Genomic DNA, 9,022 nt, shown 5'->3' with positions numbered 1-9,022 from the left:
CCAGAATTGAATACTGTACTCTAGATGTAGTCTGACCAAGGCAGGGTCTAGTGGGGCCACCATCTCTTTATTCCTTTCGTAATGCAGCTCCAGACTGCGTTCATTTTTTTGGCTACCACATCATACAGATGACTCATGTTAAGTTTATAGTCCACTAAATCCAAGATTCTTTTTATTTTCAGACAAATTTTCAGACAAAAAGTTATTAACTGCACCTCTCCCAGCTTCAACTTGTGAAGTTGATGTTTTCAATCTAAGTATGAGATTTTTTATTTTTCCCTAATTGAAATTAGTTTCATTAGATTCAGATGAATGACTTGCCCGTTTAAGGTCTTTTCGGATCCTGATTCTGCCATCTATTATGTACATGAGCCTTCATTCCCAGCTTGGTGTCATTGCAAGGCTGATACATGTGTCAACTGTGTCTTTATCAAATTATCCACAAAAATACTACATAGCGCAAGGGCCAGCTCAAATTACTAGGGCACTTCATTGGAGACTGTTTCCCAATCAGTGGACATTCGCTTGCTTTAGGATTTTGGTGCCATGAAAAGTACTCTCATGAATATTTTGTCATATATTTCCTTCTGTCTTTGACTTCCTCAGGCTCCAAGGTCAGCATGGGATTTCTGTGTCAAAGGGGATGAATAGTTTAGTGATACTTCTTACAGAAGTCCACACATTCAGAACACTTATACATAGCCCATATAACTGTACATATTCTATATATACATATAGTCTATATGTGCACACTATATGGGCTCTTTGTGTATATGAATTAGAGAGAGGAGAGGAGAAGAGAGGAGAGGAGAGGAGAGGAGAGGAGAGGAGGGGAGAGAGAGACAGACAGAGAGCGATAGAGAGGAAGGGAGGGAAAGAAAGAGGGATGGAGAGAGGGAGAGATAGGGAGAAGGAGAGAGTCAGATTGTGTGTGTATTTGTATATATATATATATATATACATACATATGTGTATATACATATATATCAAATAATGTAGGCATAGAGATTAGACCTGTGGTTCCATTGATATAGGGAATTCCTGTAGAAACTCCTTCTAGGCTAATGTGTCAACTTGAAATTTATAGTTTTAGAAAATTGGAAGTCACCAAAGGTAGAGGTTACTGTCTTGAGTCTAGTTTTGTCATCCTGTAACATGGTGTGCTGATCCGTGGGGTCACGAAGTTGGACACAACGGAACAACAACGACAACAAGAACAACAACATCCAGCCATCCTGGAGAACAATTTGGAACTCTGCCCAAAGGGCTGTAAAAATCGTGCATACCCTTTTACCCAGCAATAGCACTTCTAGGGCTATATCCCAAAGGGATCATAAAAACAGGAAAAGGACCCACATATACAAAAATATTTATAGCAGCTCTTTTTGTGGTGGCAAAGAATTGGAAATTGAGGGGATGCCCATCAATTGGGCAATGGCTGAACAAGGTGTGGTATATGAATCTAATGGAATACTATTGTGCCCTAAGAAATTATGAGCAGGTGGAATTAAGAAAAACCTGGAAAGACTTGTATGGTCTGATGCTGAGTGAAGTGCGCAGAACCAGGAGAACATCATACACGGTAACAGCCATGTTGTGCGATGACTAACGTTGATAGACTTAGTCCTTCTCAGCAATGCAAGGATCTAAGACATCTCCAAAGGTCTCATGGTGGAAAATACTATCCACATCCAGAGAAAGAACTATGGAGTTTGAATGCAGATTGAAGCATACTATTTGCTCTTTTTTTCCTTGTGTTTTGTTTTGTTTCTTCTTTCTTGTGGTTCCTCTTATTGGTTCTAATTCTTCTTTATAACATGACTAATATGAGAATATGTTCAATAGGAATATATATGTAGATCCTATATCAGATCGCACACAGTCTTGGGGAGAGAGGTGGGGAGGGAGGGGACGAAAATTTAAAACTCAAAAGCATATGGAAGTGATTGTTGAAAATTAAAAACAAATAAATTGACTAAAAACAACAACAAAACATTTGTCAGTGAATGTGTAATTGACCTGATTTAATATGCATATAATTATTATATAACAATGTAATATTATATTCTTAATCAGCAGCTAGATAAAATTCTAATGAAGCAATCAGAAGTAAGGATGATGTAGGAGCAGGGTCAGATATATTGAGCCAATGTTACTTTATAGACTTCAACATTCCAGTCTCAGAACTTTAGAACTGTCAGGGAACCAAGAGGTCACAGGATCATAGATTCAGAGTTATGAGACACCAAAGAAGCCAATGAGTTTAACCTCCTCATTTTACAGATGAGGAAACTAAGGCACAAAAGGTTAAATGAGTTGGGCAAGGACATTCAGCTAGGAAGTGTCTACTCCATTTTGCCTTTCTTATATTCCAACTTTTTTTTTTATAGATGAAGAAATTGGGGACTAAAATGGTGGAAGTAAATTGGTCACACTACTCAGTGAGTGTGGCACCAGTATTACCTCAGCCTCCAGACATGAAGGGCAGCTGCTAAACCTCCCCTTAGTGCCTCTTTGTTAAGAGCAGTGTCAGGGGATTTAACATAATACAATGTTAACATTGCATCCATCTCTCTATCTGTCACCCAATGGATCATGGGTAAGGTTAGGCAAACAGTTTATAACTCGAAGGACATGGCTCATTTGGGATTTTCAGTCTGTCTCACTAAATCTTGCCTCTCGGGCGGCTTAAACAGAAATGCTCTTATCAAGAGCTATAACTTCAGTTTTTCAAGGTTAAAACTGGAAAGAGGTTATTTGGTTTGGGGAATGCTACATTCCTTTGAGCCTTGGTATGTATCTGTAAAATAGTTTTAGGCTTTGGAATTAGGATTTTCTCATTACCTTTGATATTAATTTCTTATTCTGGTCCAGCAAAACTGTGATCTACTGATTTTCAAGATTAAAAACACAGTACATTATTTTTTATAAGTTTTTCCTTCCTTTCACCTTTCACCCACTTCTTGGGTTAAAGTCGTTGCTAGAGAAATCTATGCCCAACATGGCTCAATGCAGCTTTCCTTCCTGGGATCCCCCATTTGTCAGAGCTTCCAGGGGCAGAGAGAAGTTCTCAGGGGTCACTTGGTTTCCTCAAGGGTGTACAGAGGGTCAAGAATGGTGACAAGAGGGATGAATTGATGCTTTGGTCCCTGTACTTTCTTTAGTCTGGAGGTCTTGGGGCCATATAAGGACCATTTTCTTTGACTGTTCTCAGTCTCATGTACCTGTTACCAACACCCTCCAGTAACCCAATGCAAGTTTTGGATGATGCTGCTACTGAATGACTTTTTTCTCTCTTTTTTTATTCCCTTTTTCAGTTGGGGTGACCCATCACTTTTGGTTTGTTTCTATCCTCTTTTCCAAATCTCCTTGTGACCAGTAGCACATTTATGTGTTATGGCTGTTTCAAGCTAGGGGAGTGCTCTGACGTCCATCCCAAAGGTGCTCCCTAAGCTTGGTACAACAGGTTTCCTCATCTACAAAATGGCAAAACATTCTAGTATCTTGGTCCAGAAAACCCCAAACAGAGTCATAAAGAGTCGGACAGGCCCAAAGTGACTGAACAACAACACCATGGGCTGACTGTGCCCATGATCTAATCCCTCAAGGCAGTGTTGGGAAGCCTGCAGTTGGAGGCATTTGTTAGGAGCCTTGCTAGGTTGCCGGTTCTGTTTCAGGAGCTGAGGGTGTGCAGTGCTTGTATTCCCAGGGACAGATGTTGCTTGCCCTGGCTGCTATGGCTCCATTGCTTCTTAGGGGAACATGAATGGAGTCATACATGGGATGATGCTTAACTTTTAAACCAGATCAATATTTGATTCCAAACCCTCTTTTGCACCTACTCGCCACTGACTTTCCTGAGTCTTCTCATTCCCGACCTAGATCTTCTCAGCCGATGTGTCCTGTATCCCCTAGTAAAGGGACACTAACATACACCAGTCAGCAGGCAGTGTCTGAGGCTTAGACAAGGCCCCATTTCCCCAGGGGAGAGAAGGTAATGGATGGGAGATTGGTTATGGTGGTAGCATCATCAAGACTGGTGAGAGGTTAAGGGAAAGTCAAGGATGACTCTAAAACTGCAAAGGTACAGAAATAGAGAAGCTAGGAAGAAGGGTGGGATTAGGAAGAGGGAGAAATATATATATATTATATATATATAATATATATTGAGGGTGCATTGACAGAAACTTAAACAAGATAAACAGTGACAGTGGTTAACTTCCCTTTACACTCTGTCCAGAGGTTGAGCCTTAAACATTGGAAGAGGAAACAACTTTCAGAACGGCTCAATAGGTATTGTTATATTTCACTGGCCAAGCATCTCCAGGTCATGGTTTCTCCAGACTGGGTTAGGGTATGCATTCAATCTCATGTCATTGGTCACTTTATCTGATGAAGAAACTCCCCTTAATATCTGACAGCTCCAATCAATGGACCCAGAATTTATAAACTCTAGAATTCATGAGGTTGTCACCAAGACTGGACATGTCTATCTTGAGATTGATGCTCAGTCACTCATGATCTGGTGAAGAAATAGATCACGAGACAAAGCTGAAGGTCTTGGCTTGGCTCTCCTAGCTCAGCACCCTACTTGAGCTTCCATGTGAGAGAAGGAGACATGCTGCCATACTTCTCCACCATCGTTTGGTGGAAAAGAACCACTCTTATATCCCTCTTGGGAAATTCCAGAATTACATGGTGTCACCTGGAAGGTTGAAGAAAGAAAGTCAGGGATAGGGTCACTCCCTTTTTATACGTCTGTTGAGTGGCTCTTTCTGCTCAGTAGTCAATAAGGAGATCACTTTATCACCCCCAAAGTATTCAAGTTATTGTTGGTGAGTTGTTTCAGTTGTGTCTGACTCTCTATGACCCTATTTGAGTTTTTCTTGGCCTTTAGCTCATTTGACAGATGAGGAACTGAGGCAAACAGGATTAAGTGACTTGCCCAGGGGCATACAGCTAGTAAGTGTCTGAGACCAGATTTGATCTTAGGTCCTTCTGACTCCAAAGCTGGCACTGTATCCACTGTGCCACCTAGCTGCCCTAAATATTCAAGTTCTGCATCATCTGTGGCTGACTAGAACCAGCCAGAGGGATATGGCATCTCCAAAATATACCAACCTTGAGCTAAGAACATATCGTCAACTGAAAACAAGCAGGAAAAATGTTACATATTCTCCATGTTTATACTTAAAGCATTATAATATATAAAATATTATATCTATTATATACTATATATAATGTAATAGATCATGTAATAATAGATATATATATATATATATTACAGCTTTCACCAGCTTACATTGACTATACACACACACACATATATTATATTGTTTTCTGGTTATACAAGTGTGATTAATTATGTGCATTGTGTGGTCTACTGCAAAGGGTATGCTATGTTTGTATTTTTTGGCACTTACTATCTGAGTAACCTTGGGGAAGTCATTTCCCCTCCTGAGCCTCAGTCTCCTCAGACCTGGTCAAATGGTGATAAGTGAATATGACAGGATTATTGTGCAGTAAGATTCAAAGTGCGTGAGGAATTCGGAGTGACAGGGGAATATTCATCTGAATTGATACAAAATGAAGAAACCAGAACCAGGAGAACAATATACACAGTGATTACAATAGCGTAAGGGGAAACAACACTAAACCTAAGGTGAAACACAAGGGTCACTATTTGTTTGGAAAGACGGATGATGAACCTCACTTGCCTCCTCTTGCTGGACAAGAGGGTTCTATGGGTGTCTGAAGTTGAATATCCTGACAGAAGCTGTCGTTGTCAATTTGCTTAACTGTCTTTCTTTGTTCTCAGTGTTCTGTAGGTGTGAATGTGTGTGTGTGTGTGTGTGTGTGTGTGTGTGTGTGTGTGCCGGGGGAAGGGTTGGGAGAGATGTGTAGCAGAAAGTGATTATGGGATGAAAAATAACTTTAAAAAGAAAAACATATCATGGTGAAATAGGTACATTAGGACAAGAAAAGGGAAAATGTCCCAATTTTTAATATCCTGGATGTCTCCACCAGAAGTTGGCTCAGAGGCAAAGGGAATCTCTCAAGGAGAAATTCAGAAGTCACCAACAAATTGTTCCAATGTAGAGGGAAGGAGAGGAGGAGCTATCTAAAGATGCTTAGGTGGCTACATGGGGAATTCACAAACGAACTCAGACTTTTAAAAGATGGAATATGGAAACAAGAGCAGAGAATTGAGGATGAATGAAAACCAGGCAGAATGAACCAACCCTCATTTTACTTCTGTTTTCTAAGGAGAATGATGTTTGGACTAAGAAAGGTAAAGGAAAATTGTCTAATGAGGAGTAGGGGCTAAAGATATATGAGCAGAACAGCAGACAGCTCAATGAAAGAACCCCCAAGGTGGCTTACTGAGTTCCTGTTGGTGATGCTTGAAATATCATGGCAAGTACAACCACGCTACAAGACTAGAGAAGGGTTCTGGTTTGTATGTGCATCCCAATACCAAGAACAGTGCCATGTCCCATAGTAGACATTTAATAAGTAACTATTGAAGGGAAGGTGTTGAGGGACTTCCTCTGGTTGGTTGTTTGATGATGACCTTGACTGCTGGACTTCTATGTTTGATTAGCCTTAAGCACTTAGAATTTCTGTGACCTGCTTCATTGACCTTCAGTTATTTCATCTCTAAAATGGAGGTGATATTTATACCCATAACACAGTGTTTGTTGGGAGGATCAAACGAGATTATGTGTGTGTGTGTGTGTGTGTGTGTGTGTATACATACACATACATACATAGATACACATAAATATATAGCGTTTTGCAAGTAAACCTTAAAGTGTTGTATAAGTTTGTTATTATTATGATTATTACTATTATTGTTATTATTATTAATGTTATCCTTTTCAGTATTCCATTGTAGGCTGCTCTGCTAAAGTTATGATTTTTCTAGGTCTAAATAATCCCTGATCACACTTACTGAGACTCTGGATCAGATCTATTCAGTAGAATGATTTTGGGTAGCTAGTATTCAGATGCCTCATTAGTCTTGGTGCTTTCTTTTATAGGTGTGGTTTTAATATGAGGTTCCTTCTTCTGTGTTCTACTCCCCGATCCCCCTACTCAATGTGGTTACTAAATCCCCCTATGAGAATGAACTTCCTGCCCAGAATATTCATGTTGATATAAGCCTTGAGATATTTTAGTTATTAGTTTGATTTTAAAGATATATACCACAAAGAAACCTAGCCAGCAGTTGCTCAAGGCTCACGGACAGTCCTTCACAGGCAAAATGTCTTCCGTAACTGCTGGTGCTGCTGCCGCCATAGCTGATGGCTGACTTTTGGTATGAGTTCAGTAGCAGCTTTTCTGGGTCAGGGGCAGTCTTTTTCCCCAGTCATGAAAAGATTCCAAGTTCTAGGGGCCTTCATGAGGACTTTTAAATTACTTTTGCCATCTATAAGGCAATTCATCCGAACCCACCCAAATATCCAGTTTGAGAAATATGCAAATATGTCCTTCCCAAAGCCCATCACTACTAATATGCCAAGTGAAAATAAGTAGATGCTTTAAACATTTATTATGTAGGAAAAAATCAAAATAACATTGGCCATAATGATTAGATATATTGACAGAAAGGGAATATGGTTCCAAGTTCCTCAATTCAGTATTATCCTTCCATCAAAAGTAGAGTGAGTTTATCATGCAATGCAAAATCTAGGTTCACTTTATTATTTATCATGATAAATATTGACTTCAATAGGTCATTCTTCATTGCCTGGTGGTATACTGTGATGTAATATGCTTTGGGACACAGAATGCAGTGATGCATTTGTTCCTTCGGGTATCTAATTTCTCAGTCCTACATGAGCACTTGCAACGCTCCTCCGAAAAATAATTTCTACAAGTTTAGGAACAAATGCAACTTTGAAGCAGCATCAACATGGCTGCTTTTATTGATGTCTAAGATGATCACATATCTCTCTTGCTCATAAGTGGAGATTTGTAGAACTGGTCATTCTTTTGATCATATTTCACTTCAATGAACCAAAAGCTATCATTTCTCATCCCTCATTGAGATTAGCTAGAATAACTTTCAGTTCTAAAAAATGAGATCACATTCAGGGTTCATTAGGGATAGGGTCAGGAAGTCGATCTGTGATTTCATTGATTTAGGGGTCCTCCTATCCTTCTACCCATGCAGATCAGCACTTTCTCCAGTACTCAGAGTCTTTGAGAGGTCCCCAAAACTTGAGGGATGAATGATTTGTCATTATTTGTCACGGGTTTTCCGGGTTTTGATGCCATATCTCTATCCACTATTGCTATCCATCACATTAACAAAATGCTGATTGTTTTTTGACATGACACAAGATCCCATGAATTTTCTTTTTAAAGTTTTCTTCCTATTAGAATTGTCTTTCTTATATTTTAAAATAAAACTTAAACATTTAAAAAAATCAAAGGTAGTGTTATATTACCCACAAATACATTTAACATTTGTTGCATAGTCTTTGCCACAATAGGGGTAATCTTTTTGAGGACTAGGGAGAAACTAGACAGATTGAGTCATGATTCATTCCCCCATCTGTGCCTTGGTGACACCTTGCATATTAGTGGTCATTTCTTGGCATCCTGCCTGGGGCAGTGAAACCTTGTCTATAGTTTGTATTATTTAGCATTCCATGATAGTGTTGTTAATAGCAATGCTGATAAATATCCTTTTAGGTTACAAAGTACTTCTATTTTTGTAATTACTAGGAATGATGTTTGGAGAAAAGATGATTATTTTGTATTTTGCAGATAATTTCTCTTAAGAGATAAGATTCTTGTGCATTTTATCGCCTTATCTTTAGCCAAAAAAGGAATCTAATATATTCCAGAGATCAGCAAAAATATTAAAAAGAGTGGCATTTGCTGCATTTTAGCTGCGAGCTTCATTTTGGCGTACTGTTTGATTGTTAACAGGACCGTTGGCGTCGGGCGGGGGTCGATGGGGAGCGGTGGGGGGCGGTGGCGGTGGGAGGGGGGCGGTGGGGGGCGGTGG

Source organism: Vombatus ursinus, unplaced genomic scaffold (assembly GCF_900497805.2).
Source record: "Vombatus ursinus unplaced genomic scaffold, bare-nosed wombat genome assembly UNPS02010461.1, whole genome shotgun sequence".
Lineage (NCBI taxonomy): Eukaryota > Metazoa > Chordata > Mammalia > Diprotodontia > Vombatidae > Vombatus > Vombatus ursinus.
This window is presented reverse-complemented; position numbering follows the sequence as displayed.